Source organism: Ambystoma mexicanum, chromosome 2p (assembly GCF_040938575.1).
Source record: "Ambystoma mexicanum isolate Mex_15411 chromosome 2p, UKY_AmexF1_1, whole genome shotgun sequence".
Classification (NCBI taxonomy): Eukaryota; Metazoa; Chordata; class Amphibia; order Caudata; family Ambystomatidae; genus Ambystoma; species Ambystoma mexicanum.
In genome coordinates, this window is record NC_090923.1 from 1,076,664,851 (window position 1) to 1,076,680,715 (window position 15,865).

A 15,865-nucleotide genomic window follows, 5' to 3' on the forward strand; every position below is an offset into this window, starting at 1 on the left:
CCATGTGACAGGAAGGGTTCTGTCTTGGAGCTATGGATGACTTAGAATGCCATATCTTAGCAAACAGCAATGGAACACTTTGGGGCACGGCAGTCCATAGGCAATACTTGAGGAACCATTTTTACTTTAACTGCACCTTGCTTGTGATAGGTTTACCCTGAGTGGTTCTTTTGCCTGTATAGGAGGGAGGGTAAATGAAGGTGCTATTTGTAAATATACAGCCTGTAGTCATTCAGTTTGTGCTAGGTATTTCTCTCCATTTCGCCTACCCCAACCTACTTCTGTAGTGTTCTTTTGACATTCCACTTGAAGATCTAAAATTAACATTTCTTTTTAAATGTAAGGAGTGTTCACAGGGTACCTGCTTTAAATTGAGTGAGATGGTTTTCTTTTTGGGTTTGTCTAATCCTGCATGTAAATTTCTTGTGGGGAGATGGATGCAGACCGCGAAAGAGGACTAATTAGCAAGTAGACTGTTATTTGCATTACTTGCACTTTTTTAATAAAATATTTCAAATAAAATTGATTAGTGAGCAGTACCACTGGCACAGGTATTGGGTGGTAAAGGGCATATTGATTATTGAAAATGGTTCTTGAGCTTGGGTTGGCCCACTTGCGTAGTCTCTTTTACATGCAACCAATGCAAAACTGTGTGCAAAAACTATACAACTATCTTCAGGCATCAGCCCAGCATATTTCTTCAACAGAAATGTTGAGGTGCGCTGCAATAGTAGTCTTGCCTCGCCTCTATCAACCTGAGTCATCTGTTTTTACTTACAGTCAGCAATTTGCATTCTCATAACCAAGCCAGACACAGGATACGGACCATCCACCTGAACATAGATTTTGAGGCTGGTGATTCTACAGCAGTTTTTAAGTCGGAACCAATTCATTGTCCGATATTGATGAGCTTGTTCAGTGTAATTACTGTGAACTATTTTTACATCCATTGACATTCAAGGATTTGCCTGCTAGCAGGTTGGTAAGCCTAGTAGACTGTCGAGAGGCTAGACTCTTTCGAATGAAACCAGACCGTGGGTATATTCTACTGTCTTACCTCTGTGTTATGTTATTGATACTTGTATAGCGCACCGTCACCAACGGAATTGGTCCCCAGGCGCTCTGGCGGATCTGTAAACAGGAAGGGCGGGTAGGGTTAGTCGGGAAGAGGGGAGAAGGAGTGGGAGAAGTGGTGTGCTGTTGGTAGCTTCAGCTCGGTATACTCTGAGTGCTGGGCTTTGGTGCTAGTATCAGATTGGGCGAAGGCCATGAGTGCTGTGGGTGAAGTTTGTGTTGTTGATGCAGTGTGGTAAAGTGCGTGCAGATTGCTGGGAGAGAGATGGTTGTGTGGTTTTGTGTGGGTTTAAGTATGCAGAAAATTGAGTGTTGGGTTAGTGGGGTCTGTATCCTGATTCAGGTACTTATGGTTCCGTTAGTTGTATACCTGTGGGTTGGGTTATTGCTGGTTCCTCGTGGGCCGACTTGCTTTGGTGGTGTTGCGCTGATCCAACTGTATCCTAATGAGTATAGTTTGGATTGGTAGGTGCGTCTGAACCTAATCTAGTTATCAGTTATCTAGTGTGACCCTGGTCGGTTAAGGCTTTGAATGGTTCAGGGCCGGAATCGTGTTGATGTGTTGTCCTAGTGGATACGTCTTGGTGAGCCTGTGTATTCAGTCGTTTGTATCCTTCTGTCCTGACTGGTTCTTTGGTTTCCGTGGGGTAAACGTCCTTGGGACTATTGTTTAGTTGTGGTTTTGTATAGAGGGGCATTGTGCTTCCTGCTGTGTATTGGTGGACAGTGTGTAGTAATTCTGTTTCTCACCCACTGCATTGGGGCTCATGGTGCAGTGCTTCCTTTCCCTCTCTATATTTTGTCCTTGGGGCTGTTGGGGAAGGTAATAGTTGAGGTCATGGTCCTCTTGATGATTTGTCCTAGTCTTTCTGTCTTAGTTTGCTATGTTTACTGTCTTTGGTCCTATTGCGGTTGTCTCCCGTTTGGTCCTTTAGTATGTCGTGGGATATTTACCTTGGCTTTTCCCATTGATTGATCAGTGTGTATCGCGGTCGCTCTACGTTCATTGATGTTTTTAGTTCTATCAGTGCCCCTGTGGCCAGTCTTTCTAGTTATGACGTGAAGAGCCAGGTTTTGAGTAATTTCCTGAATAATAGGTGGTTTCTTGTGTTACGTATGTACTTTGGAAGGTCGTTCCAGGTTTACGGGGCTTGGTGAGAGAAGGAGGGTGCTCTAGTTTTCTTTTGTTGCAGGGCTTCGGTTCCAGGCAGATGTCCATGCTTGATCTGAGCGTTCTTGTTGGTTGATGTAGGCGCAGTTTGTCTCTTAGGAACTCAGCACCTTCGTTGTGTACTGCTCTGTGCGTAATGCACATTGTTTTGAATTTTATTCGTTGTTTTATTGGTAGCCAATGTAGTGTTTTCAGCGCTGGTGCGTTGTGTTCTCTTTGGGGTAGTTTCAGAAGTAGTCTGGCTGCTGCATTTTGAATGCATTGTAGTTTTAGGAGTCGTTCAGGCATACCTAGGTATCGGCTATTGGCGTAGTCTACTTTGGACATGACGAGGACGATTATGGTGGTTGTTTTGTTGGTGAACGATATAGGAACGGTAAGATTCTCTTTGCCGTTCGCAGGAGGAAGAAGCATTTCTTGAGGAGTGTTTACTTGTGGCTCTAGCGTGAGATTATTGTCCATCAGAACCCCCGCGTTTTTTACAATCCGCGAGGGTGCTGGGGTTGGCCCGAGTTCCCTTGGCCAAGGGATGAATTGGTTTTCTCCTCTTTTTTTTTTTTTTTTTTTTTTTTGTGACTATCATTATTTCAGTTTTGCCTGGGTTGATTTTGAGGGAGTTGGAGTTCATCCAGAAGAATACATTGCGGAGGCAGTTTTCTAGCGTTTAGTTTCTTTCCGGGTTGTCTTGTATTTTGAAGGTTTGTGTATCAGTGTAGTTGTAGCAGGTGATGCCGTGGCTTTTGATGATTCTGATAAGTAGATACAGGTAGATGTTGAATAGTAGCGGGGAGAAGGATGATCCTTGTGGTACTGGATTTGAAGGGTTTCATCCATACGGTTTTCATTCGGTTTGTTAGGAAAGATTTGATCCATAGTAGGGCAGTGTCTGTTATTCCAAGTCCTTCTAATTTCGTTATGAGGGTGTCATGGTCGACTGTGTCATATGCTGCCGATAGTTCTAGGAGTATCAAGGCAGTGCTGTTGTCCGAGTCTGCGTTGATTTTTAGATTGTCCCATATTGAGAGTAGAGCTGATTCCGTTCCTCTCAGTGGTCTGAAGCCAACTTGTGCCTGGTCTAGTGTTCCATGCTCTTCTATAAACTCTTGGGTTGTTTTGTATATGTACATTTCGAGCAGCTTGGCTGTATACGGGATGTTGGAGATGGTTCTGTAGTTGGAGAGGCCCTCTACGTTTCCCGCTGTATCTTTGAGTAGTGGCCTGATGTATGCAGTTTTGAAGGCTTGTGGCACTTTCCCAGTTGCGATGGAATGGTTGAGGACGTTCCTGTGATATTCCATGGGGGCTCCTTGTTTAAGAATAGATTTGTATATGTCTGGTGGGCAGGGTTCTTCGGGGGACCCCGAGTTATTGCTTTCATTCACCAGTTTGACGAATGTCTCCACTGATCTTTCTGGAAAGCTTTGTAGTTTGTTTGGGTGCTCCTCCTGGGTGTAGGTTGGGGTTGTGGTCAGATCAGACGGTCTTCTTTGTATGGTTTGTTGGATGTTGGTGATTTTGTTTTTGAAGTGGTCTGCAAGGTCGTGCAGAGTTTCGCGAACAGAGTTGGTGTGTTACATCCGGGAGGGTTTTTGATTTCGTTTATGATTTTGAAGAGCTCTTTTTGGGTGTTTAGTGCTTCGAAGATTCGGTTGTCGTAGTGTTCCCTCTTTCCTTTTTGTATTTCCTTTTTGTAAGCCCGGTTGTGATGTAGGAATTTCAGTTCGTTCGTTGCTTCGTTTTGTTTTATCCAATCAAGTTCTAGTCTTTGTTTTTTTTTCTTTTCATGGTGCTAAGTAGTGGGGAGTACCATTTTGCCATTGACCGTTTATTAGAAGAAGCGAAGGGTTTTTCTTTGGCGATGTTGTCTGTAGTAGTTCTAATCCAGGAATGCAGCAGGGTTACCTTTTTGTCCAGGTCATCTTCTTCCATGAATGTTGGGTGTGGTTTGTTTAGCTCCAGGAGTTCATTCAGGTTGGAGTTTTTGATGGTTCTCCAATTTCTTTTCATGGTTTTCGTTGTTTTGTCCGGTTGACTGACTGTTAGCGTGGTCATTTTGATTACGAAGGGGATGATTAGGTTAGGTAGTCGCTCCAGGGTATTTGAATTGGGGGGTGCCGTGGTGAGGAGTAGTTTGTTCGCGAAGATTGCATCAAGTGTATGCCCTGCCGAGTGGGTTGCTTCTTTGACTAGTTGTTGTAGGTTCTTTGCTGCTAGTTGGCTGGTTAGCGATTTTTGTATGGTATTGCTTTCTCCTTCAAACCAGATGTTGAAGCCTCTGAGGACTATCAGGTGATTGTGTTTGATGGCTAGGACGATGATTGCTTCTGTGAAGGAGTCTACAAAGGTTGCATCATAGGTTGGTGGTCTATATATTAGTACGAATTTCAGGTTTGTTTTGGGGGTTACTGCTAGACTTATGATTAGGGATTCGCATTTATCGATGATTAGTGGGTCTTCCAGTTTGATATCCAGGTGTTCCTTGTGAATGATTGCCAGCCCTCCCACTCTTGGTTTTTCTGTTTGATTGGACACATTTGATGTATTCAGGCAAGCAGTTGTTGAGGGTGATCTTGCAATTGTCGTCTAGCCAAGTTTCTGTTACAAATAGGATGTTGATCCCTCGGTCGCAGAGCAGATCGTATATCTCGGTGGCATGTTTGGACATTGACCTTGCATTGATGAGGTTGCAGTGGTTCCTTTGGTGCGGTTTTGCTTGTTGGTTGTTCCTTGTTTTGGTTTGTGGTTGTTTGGTTGCAGTGCATCGTTATTGGCGTTGATTGGGGGTGGATGAGGATCAGTGAAGCCTGCATCTTCATTGTGGGCGGGTGTATGAGGATCAGCGGAAGCTGCATCTTCCTTGAAGCGGTCTGCTAGATTGAAAGCTTGGCTGGTCAGTGGTGTTGCTTCTCCGTTTGTGCTGGTTAGGTGATGGTCCATGAAGGCTTCTTGAAAACTTTTATGAAAATTCTATGAAAAATTGCCTGGTTAATTTTGCAGTTGGTCAGGTGGTGAAAATAATTCTAGGTCATATAACTTTTGCCCTGCCCATGTGCTAATCACTGTTTATCTATTGGTGCTCTTGTTGTCTTCCCGACCCCTTCGGTTCCTTCTCAACTCTTTGATTCCTGGGCATCCAAAGCAGAGCCAAAGAAATGGCCATTGCAGTTTGGTCCAATTAGGACATGAACCCCTGCTGGGAGGCATCCTGCATAAGCCTGCAATATGTGGATCACATCTCACTCACCCCTTTACATACCTACTCACACATTCAGAGACTGTTTCCATAGACCGCCAACCCACAGACCTTCACAGCCAACCTATCACCACCCAGCCTCCTACAGATTAAAAAAAAGGATCCTCCGGTTTTACATTTCATGGCAGATGGAATTTGCAAAGTGGAGGACCAGCTTTTCATCTGCAATGCCAGTGGCTGGGCAGTAGAGCTGTGACTAAGCAGACCCTGTTCAGGTGGTATTCCCCACTGTTGGCATTTTATTTCAAATTCATTTTCAACAAAATGTTTAGCCACAAACCTGCAGATGGTAAGTATGGGTAAGAGATATGCTAAGCCTTAGTGGGGGTGGAAAGATGGGTGCATGGAGTTCCCTCTCCTCCACTGTTTGTGGTAAAGAAACAAAGTGGAAAATTCAATGAATTTGTATTTGACCAAAATGCCATTCAGCAAAAAAAAACTGCAAACAGTCATAGATCCTTTTCAGGTGGATCCTCTTTGCATATCTGAATGGTATGCACTAAGTATTAGACGTGCCAGTGGGTCTTTGGGCTCATCCCACAAGGTGCCATAACTTCTGCCTTACATTAATGGATCACTTTCATTGCCATCTTCCAGGCTATGACGTAAGCACCCATGTATACGTTTACAAAGCATTGTCTTCATTCCTTATCTGAAGAGGACAGTTACTTTGGACATTCTATCCTCCAAAGATTTCTGGTGTGGGCACTAGTGCCTCGCTCTCCTCCAACCTTGTGCTGGTTTAGAAGTATTTCTAAGATAATAAGGTATCCGTTTTAGAATAAATACCTTTTCATTCTGTAATGTTCTTACTGATAAATCCTTCCCTCAAATCCCTGTTTGATAAATGGGGATTTGCAGGCAGAATGGCACGCACGTCCCTGTTTTACAAGCAAATAATTACATGAATCAAGGCATTGGTGTCTGAATGTCCTCAGGTTGGATAGGGAGGGCGGTGGGAGGTCACCTTGTGCTTTTGAGTGGTAGGATATGCACATGCTCTTGGTTGGGAAAGAGTCATGAAGTGTTAGTCTATGCTTGCTGCAATGGTGTCATTACATGTTAATGTTAAAGGACATTTGCACTGTCCCCACCGGAGTGGTCCTCTGGCAGCTCTGAAAAAGGAAGGAAGGGCAGGGAAGGGGGGGTGGTTAGTGGGAAGTAGCTGGAAAAGTGCAAGAGAGCAGTGATGTGCTGTTGGCGGCCTCAGCCATGAAGGTGACCGAAGACTATATTCTCCAGTGAACTGGTTGGTTCTGAATACTTGAACTCTGAGGTAGGGGGTGGCTCCAAGCAATTGACCCTTGGGGGTAGAGAGGTCTGTCACTAAATAGTTTGCATGGCATGGTGAATCTGGCAAATTGACCGCAGGCATTTGATCTGATGTAGTGAGTAGCTCAAGGGCTCTTCGTCGTCCTTGTGAAATTTTGTCTTAAGTCATCTAATAACTGCCTCCTTTCATTGTCTAGCTGCTTATGCTGAATTTGCATGTGTCTTTTTGGGAGGTGAAGTGCGAAGGAACATATGGCCATGGTGTCATCCCTTTACCCAAAGCCCATGTAGACATTTTGAGTTGGCTACATATATTGAGTAGTACAGGGGTTCCCTAGAAGCACCTACTGGTAGCCATGGTCAATCAAGGCTAAGCTGTCCAGAGGGAGCATGGTGAACAAGAATACAGGCAATCCAGAGATCCCTTTCAATAAATTATTGCCCCCACAGTTAAATTTTACATACTTTATATGTAATTGAAGATAAAGACCTATGTATGCATTAAAAGGCTGACAAAAGTCTCATTGGACGAGCGGAATATGGCTCTGTTGTTGCATGTCAATAGGTAACCTTATGTTGCATCCCTTTTTCTCCGTACTTGCATAGTTTTTAGAACTAATGTCCAGAGAAGGCCTGCAAAAAGCCTGAGGGGTGGCCCAATCACTGCCTTGCAGATATCTTCCAAATGAATGTGCTAAACAAGGCAGATTTCCAGGTAATTTATGTGCATGAAGTCTCTGTGGAGGGTCTTGCCTCACTACCTTTAGGCTTTTAACACTGTGGAAACCAATTGGGGGGCTAGAGTTGACTTGGAGGCCGCTGTGCCCCGAATAACCCAGCCAACTGTCAAGAAAACAGCATGGTATTTCTTATTCGTTTTGGTTATCTCGAATTTTATAGCCCTCCCCACATCCAGGCAGTGCAAGGTCCTGTCTGTCTGAGGTGGGGTTCGGAAAGTAGAAGGGCAGAGAAACTTCCAGTTTTCGATAAACTCAACACAATTTTAGGCAGGAAGGAAGGCTGTGTCCTGAGAGCAACGTTTCTTCTATGAAATATAATACAACTACTTGGAGGAGAAGGCCTGTAATTTCCCATTTCTGCTGGCTATGGTAATGCCCACCAGAAAAGCAGTCTTGACTGTCACCCACCATAGATCCAGTGAGCCCAAGGTCTCAAAAGAAAATTTTGATTAGCGCTGAGAGACCCATGTCAAGCTCCCAATGAACGTAAGGTCGTCATTTGGTTGGAAAGAATATCAAGACTTTAGCAATGACATCTGGGTAATGGTTAGCATGGTTTCTGACTCCAGGCAATAGTATAGTTTTGGCTCCATTTATTTATGGTTGTTTCAAGAGGGTGAACTAACTAAGATGCAAGACAGACCTGGACTAGATCTAGCAAAATATATTTAGATGCAGAATTTATTTACCAAGCACCTGACTGGTCCAGGGATATACAAATGTCACTCGCTTGCAGGTGTGACCGTACTGATCATGGCAAAAGATGTCTTCATGTTGATGTTGGGGAAAGACGTTTCTTCTTGCAACTTTCCCATTCTGTTTAATGGGATCCCCAGCTTATCTTCTGTTTAAAGCGCGGACCTAGCTCGAGAGCAACAGAGTGCTGTGCAGAGTGGGGGTAGCCGGCATTTGGGCTGGCATCTTTTAACAGTAGTGCAGTACTGTGAGGTATCTGCGTTTGTGTGTGCACCCATTGGATTTAGTCCTTGGTCAGGTGTTGTTGAAAGAGCCATGTTTTGAGAGATTTGCAAAATTGGGGAATTGTGGGGGCATTCCGAGCCGACACTGGGAAAGAGTTCCAGAGGGTGGGTGCATGACAAGAGAAGGATTCTACCTTACCTCATCGTGCCTTGAAACGCTTTAGGTGCGTTATAAATGCCATATCATATTGTTTGCGGTTCCTCTTTGCGGACGAGTTGTGATTCAAGCCAGTTTGTCAATTTCCTGCGCGAGGGACATGTGCCACCAGAAATGTAGAGCTTAGCTGCTAGGTACGCTGGTGTGATACTCTTGACTGCTTTGTAAATGATGCATGCAGTCTTGAACAGTATCCTGGCTTGGAGTGGAAGCTAATGGAGTTCACGTAGGATAGTGGTAATTGGGTCTAATTTCCCTGCTCCCTTAAGACGTGCTGCAGTGTGGTGGGACTGCTTTTAGGGGAGCCAAGTGGGGAACTGGGAGCCCCGCCAGGCGAGCAATTCCTCCATCGATGTGTGAGACCACAAGGGTCTGCGCTACGGTCTGGAAGTCATGCGATGGACTGAAGGGTTTGGGTGTGGTTTTGTTTTTTTCTTTTTGTTTTATTTTCTTTTTTTATCAAAGCGTAGAGATTCTGAGCCAGGCTCTGGGCCTTCTTGGCTATGTGTTTCTGGAAGGACAGATTGCTGTCCATGGTGAAGCCTAAGGATTTTGCTGAGTAAGAGTTGTGGATCAAATCCTTCTAGACGCATATCATTGAACCATTGTTGGACAAGTTGTTTTTCAACGGGCGGACCGAGGAGTACGAAATCAGTCTTTGATTGGTTTAGTTTAAGGTAGGCAGTCGACATCCAGGACTGGATGATGGCTAGCTAAGCGCAGAGAATAATGATGTCTTGCGTGCTATTTACTCTCATAAAACGGAGTATCGTCGGTGTATTGGTGGATGGCTATATTGGGATCTTTGAGGACCGTGCCCAGACGCTCCATGTAAAGGTTAAAAAGGATTGGTGAGAGGATGGAGCCTTGGGGGGGACTCCGCAGGATACCTGGAGTCGGTTAGAACATAACAAGTTAATCTGGACAGCCTGGTGTCTACCCGAGAGGTAGGAGCTAAACCAATTCAGGACCGTGCCAGAGAATCCCATCCTCTCAGCAAGGAGGGAGAGAAGGATGCAGTGGTTGACTGTGTGGAAGGCAGCCGAGAGTTAGAGAGGATGAGGAACAGGAGGCATGAATCACCCTTATCCATGATTTGGAGAGCATCATCCGCCACCTGGATGGTGGCTATCTCGCTGCTGCACTTTGGGTAGAACCCTGACTGATAGTCATTTAGAAGGAGAAGTTTTTCCCTCCCTCTTTCCTTCTCTTTGCCTCTGTCCCTCCCTCTGTTCCTCTTTCTCCTTCTCCCTCCTTCCCCCCCTTTTTTATTCCCCCCACTAAACCCACTAAACTAGCTGTCCCTCCTCTGTCTACCGTTTACTATCCTAAAGGAGTAGCAAAGTGCCTTTCACTTATTCAGTAGATGCCAAACTAATTCACTCGTGCACTTCACCCTCTGCTCCCTAACCCTGCCTCTTCTCCTGCCAATCCTCTGTCCCTCTGATGTCTAAGTCCTAGCTCTTCCCTCCACCCTTTAATCTCGCTACTCCCTCCCACCACACTGATTCTCCTCCCACCACTAGTAAATTAAAGTAATGGACCGATACGTTTGATGGGCGAAGTGGGCATCGCTGACCGAAAGGACATCAAAAGAACTGCATACTTCCCTCGCATAAATGGAGATTTCTGTTGGGGAAGAGCCGGAGTTGTAAGTATTGTATTGTATTGTATTGTATTGTATTGTATTTGATTATTTATATAGCGCTGATTCCCACTTGTGTGGCCTCAATGCGCTTTTTCCTCAGTTGACAGCCCTTGGTGACCGAAGTCTATGTGGTTGGAAATTCTACGGAGTTTAGCTTAGGAGATGCTGTGTGCCTGTTGCCGTTCTAGGACTTGGGTGGCTGGCAAGGCTGGATTAGGCAGCCCAAGAGAGGTCAGGCACATGGGTGGGAGCCGTTGAGGGTTGGAGATAGATTGCTATTGTTGAGAGAGTCTATGTGCAGCCAGCTATACCGGTTTCCTTTCGGTTGGTGGTCGCTGTATGCTAGTGGCAGAGGTGTTAAGGTACGTCGGGTGTTTCAGTCTGGACGGCTATGTGTGCACTAGACTGGATGTGCTTGGCCAAAGCCCTATTCTATCGTGCATGGATGCTTGGCCGTGCCTGTGGCCTGTGTCCACACTAGTGGTGTGAGGATATACGTACCGTAGGCTGCGAGATTGCTCAGCTGGGGCAATATATGTCCAGGTCTAGAATTGAGAGGCCTATACCAATGCGCCTAGCTTTCATACTGTAACAGGTATCCGCATATGTTAAAGAGAAACCAAAAGTGTGTGAGGAAATGTCGGAAAACTCAACCAAAAAAAACTTGGAAAAAAAAAAGCACCATCTGAAATTAGTGATGGTGTAATTGAAAGAACAAATGGAAAGAGATATATAAGAACTTCAGGTGGCCCAACGGATTGCTGAAACTAGGATAGCTATTCAGGCTTCGACCACTCAACCCTAACCAACTGTCTAAAAGAAGTCTTCAACTGGATGGATGCCAACAACCTGAAATAACAGTCTACAAACCAACGAGATCCCTCCGATCAAGCAACAAAATCCGCCTGGAACTCAAACCATACCTTAAGAAAAAACTTGGAGGCACCTCCTTCTACCACTTAGCCGCGAAAACCTGGAACAACATCCCAAAAGAAATAAGAAACACTGAAGATCACCTAAAATTCAGAAAATCACTAAAAACCTGGCTCTTCAACACCACAGACTACATCTGGAAATCAAAACCGGAAAAGGGATGAATAAACCGGAAAAGACACGGACATACCCGACCCGAGAGGGTAACTCCCACGGCACCTGGACGGGTGACACTGGATAGACTGGAACACAGGCGGCACACACGGAAACTGAGTCAACTAACCCAGTCAATCCCACCAATACTTTCGCCCACCCCTTAGTTACCGCCAGGCACCACAGTGATGTGGAAGTGTCGAGATATCGGCAATCACCACATCACCTGAGAGGTCGACATTGGCAGGTGCACTGGCCACAGGAGTACGAAGGGAGGATAAGGGAGCAATGAGAGAGCATGTTGGAGGTGGGGGCCAGAGGAGTAAGGAACCTTATGTCAGTCGGACCCAGATCAGGACAGAGCCACATCAGGGGAGACTAAGCAAGCCTAGCGCCTCAATTCAGGATAGAGACGCAAACTAACCAACCCTACTAACAATTTCCCTTTCTGCATACACCTCTCAAACTCCAAACCAAACACAACCAAAACCTACAGCACAACAAACCGCACAAACTTCACTACATCGCAACAACAAAACAAAAACGCACATAGTCTTGCGCAACAGTACAAGACGACTACCGGACGCAAACACCCCAGGCCCAGCCAACGGACCCAACGGGCTGAGGCCACCAACAGCACATCACTGCTCTCTTGCACTTTTCCTGCTTCCTCCTATTAACTCAACCTCCCCTCCTTTTCAGAGCCGCCAGAGCGCCAGGGGACCACTCCGGTGGTGATAGTGCGTGGTACAAATGTCCTTTAACATTAACATAACTTGGCTTCTTTTTGAAAAACTAGGAAGAGTTCACATTTTGATTTTAAGCAGTCCTTTCATAAACGCCTATGGTGAAACCTGCTACCTTGAAAGCATTGAAAGTAGTGCTGCAATACCTAGTGAAATTATTCGATCAAATAGAATTTGAGGAATGCAGAAATGCTTCATGCTCTAAACAATTTAAAAGTGTAATATAGCAGCATAGAGTTGTAATAATCATGGTGTGGATCAAGTTAATATTAAACAAAGTGAGTAAATTGAAAACAAGGAAGCGAGTAGAAACTGAAAATTGTGAGGGGTCAGAAATGTGAGGTGGACAATTTGATGTTGGTTTTTCACAAGAAGCCATTTTATTAACTTGAAAGGGTGTGATAAATGCCTCACTTTCCCTAACCTAACGTGGGTTTCCCTGTCTATGAAACTAAGATCAAAAGAAGAAACTCTAATACACAAGGGTATCAGTCCCTCACACTTATACATACAACAAAAGCATTGCAGGTATTCATATGGCTGTTCCAAATTCAACAAAATTATCATTAGAACCAATTATTCTTATAACCAGGTTTGGATTGCATTACCCAGGGTCAATGTAGAATTTTCAAATTAAAGTTCCAATGCATAAAGTTCTAATCAATAGTTAGTCTGCTTCAAAAAGTTACACACAAAGGTTTCTCCAAATAACAAAGTTCCTTCACTTAGAGATAGATTCACTTGTTGTGTTTGTATTATAATCAAACAAAGTACAGGGTTTCTCTCCTCTTGAGAAAGACAATTACTACATACTACTTCATGCACGACAATGTTTTCGTCAGGATGGCTTTACCACAGTTCATCATCAACATTAGTGGTGTTGCTACTTTTTTCCACCACAACCATTCACCCTACCAGTTGTACCGTGATGCTCAGCAACAAATCACATAATCAGTCAACTGGACAGTATGCGTTTTGTGACTAGTGGAACACTTATTCTAGGTAAAGTAACAACCTAGAGCTACTTTTGTGATAAGTTATACGAGGTGATTAAAACCTAAGGATGTAATGTTCAATTACAGGTGCTTTTGAGATAAACAGTAAGTAGTGTAACTTATTTTTGGATGGCACACCGTTAACTCGAGGTAAGTAAAACCCATATATTTTTTCAAGGAGCGATCAGCAACTTGGGGCAGGTACAAACCTAAGACTCTCTTTTTGTGCCTGTCTAAAAAAGACCAGCAAAAGCAAAACCCACTGTTACACTTTATGAATGACTCAAATTTAATCTAGGTAGGTAAAACCTAATACACATTTATTCTGGACAGGCTAACATATAGTCGTGGGAAGCAAGACCCAGTTGGGGGACACTCCTACAATTATCGTAACAGGAATAGTAAAGTGAAACCAACATTACTTTTGGGAAGAGGCACAACCAAATCACAGGTGAATAATATACCATTTCATCTACGTTCTGCTAGAATGGCAAAATAGTTTCTAAGGAAATAGAGGTTACATATACTTTTCAGAATAGTGCAAACTTTTGTAACTGTTCACTCTGTTACCAACTCTTTTACAAGTAAGTAACTTTTAAACCCGTATTCTCCTTTCTAGGCAGAAGGCCCAATCCCATAAAAGTCTTTCCCTTATTCTTGGAGCATGAGTGTTCTCAGTAGCAGAAGGTGGTCACTAGGGTGTCCAACAGGCATTGTCAGGATAGGTTCTTAAGTAGCAAAATTCTGAGTCCCTCAGGATGACTGTTCAAGCAGGTGAGTATTTTACTTAGTTAGTTGAGGATCCAGGGGCTTCACAGAAGGCACCCTACGAGGATTCCAGCAATGGGACTGGGTGAACTGGACGAGAGGCCTCCCAATTACAGAAACCGCCCCCACAACTACACAGGAATCTCAAGAGACTTAAGGTAAGTACATACTCAAGCCAGCACAGTACCTCGGCACAGAAGATTTTGCAGCAGGAGGATTTTAGGATCTGCAGCCAAAAACCCGGCCAGTGGATTACTTGTCGTGGTGACTGAAAACAGGACCTTGGAAGGGACTTTGCAGCAGGGGTCAACAGGGAAGGCGCTAAGCAAGGTTTTCCTATTGGCAGGATGCGGCTCTGTGGATTTGGCGCCTTTTACAGGAGCACAGAAAAAGAAAGGACTATCGCTGGTCGGACTCTCGTTACAAAGGTCCAGCGCTCTGGTGAGGGGACTTTTCAGACTTGATTCGTGTCTCTGGAGATACACCAGGATGCCCACGAAGTTTCAGCGAGATTCAGAATTCGGAAGACCCTGCACCGCACAATGGCTCGAGGTCGCAGGGTATTGCAGCCCTGCAAGGTTGCAGCACGGCGTGGGATGGCTCAAAATGCAGATCTTCTTGAGTCCAGTGTGTCTCAATAGGCTATGGGGTGTTGTTTTCGGAATCCACAGATCGATTGGAAGGAAGCGCTACAGCAGGCTCTGGTTACACAGCAGGCTCTCCGGTCGCTGGAAATGGTCTTGGCTGCTTTTCTTTCATCGTCCTTCGGTTTTGGTTCCAGTGGTTGACTTGTCTTCAGCTTCCCGGTTCGGAGTATTTAACAGGAATTACAGCACAACTTCTGCATTCTCTCGCTGCATTTTACAAGGGGTGGTTGTCCAATCAGGACAGCAGCCCCCCACTGGGATTTGTCCCCATTCAGGCAAGGAGGAAGACAAAGGGCTGTGGAATTTTGGACTCCTCCCTCGCATCCTGCCTTCAGACAGACTGGAGCCTGGACAGGGATTCCAGGGGGACACTCCCCGAAGATAAATATAACGCAAAGGAATTTCCCACCCGGGATGTCAGGGAAAGGAAGAAGGAAGGACAAGAAACACTAAACTAGTGAAAAAACAAGACCGGGGCCGTTTTGGTAAAATGTGCACCATTGGGTGCCTTTACTGCAGCTGTGAACACAGCCAGCTGTAAAGGTGCACCGAATTAGTAAAAGGTATCACTGTCACTAGCCATTGAAGGTAAGCTTGTCACTGTAACAGAATTGTTACAGTGTATCCCCTTTCACACTAAAACTGTTTCTCCACCACACTCCACATAAGGTGGGGTGTGCTGGTTTTACCAAATAAAATGTAAAAGGGATCCAAAAATACTTTCTACCCTTGGGAACTGTAACTTCTCTCCTGTTTAGGCAGAGAAAGTTAAAAGGGGAGCGCCTAGGGCAAACCAGCAACAGGCACTTATTTCCAAAAAGTTGTCAAAGAGGATAACTTTAAAAAGATACTATGGAGGGTCTAAAAAATGACACCCTTAAAAAGAGTAAACGATTCTGTGAGTGTGGAAAAAGGTTCCCACTCAGAGGTATACGGAAAAATAATCCACCAATGAAGCAAAAAGTTCTGGGATTGACACAGGTGAGGAAGATGTACATTTCTATGAAAATCTTACCTAACAATACCAAAAAGGAACACTGGGCTACTAACGCTATAAATCGGGCTGCACCTCTGTTGAAGCCAAAACTAATTCACAGCTGCCACCAGCATACTCCTCAAAACCATATTCGGTTGATGTAATCAACCTAGGGACAAAATGGGGTGCTCAAAAAGCCCAGCTCTCCTACGAGGCATAGGGGCTAGCATAATACCTTATACTAAAGAGTTGCAGCAGCAGGGGGACTTCAGTCAGGTCCCTCTGACCACAAAAGGAAGTCAGAAACTAATGGGAAGAAAGTAGGCGTCCGATAAAATTGGGCAAAAGAACC

General features: G+C 44.7%; 1 protein-coding gene across 4 annotated transcripts in view; it reads left to right on the forward strand.

Annotated features, from left to right (window-relative positions):
- MEN1 (menin 1) overlaps positions 1–15,865 on the forward strand; it is a 134,852-nt gene that overhangs the window by 94,632 nt on the left and 24,355 nt on the right. The window lies entirely within an intron of this gene.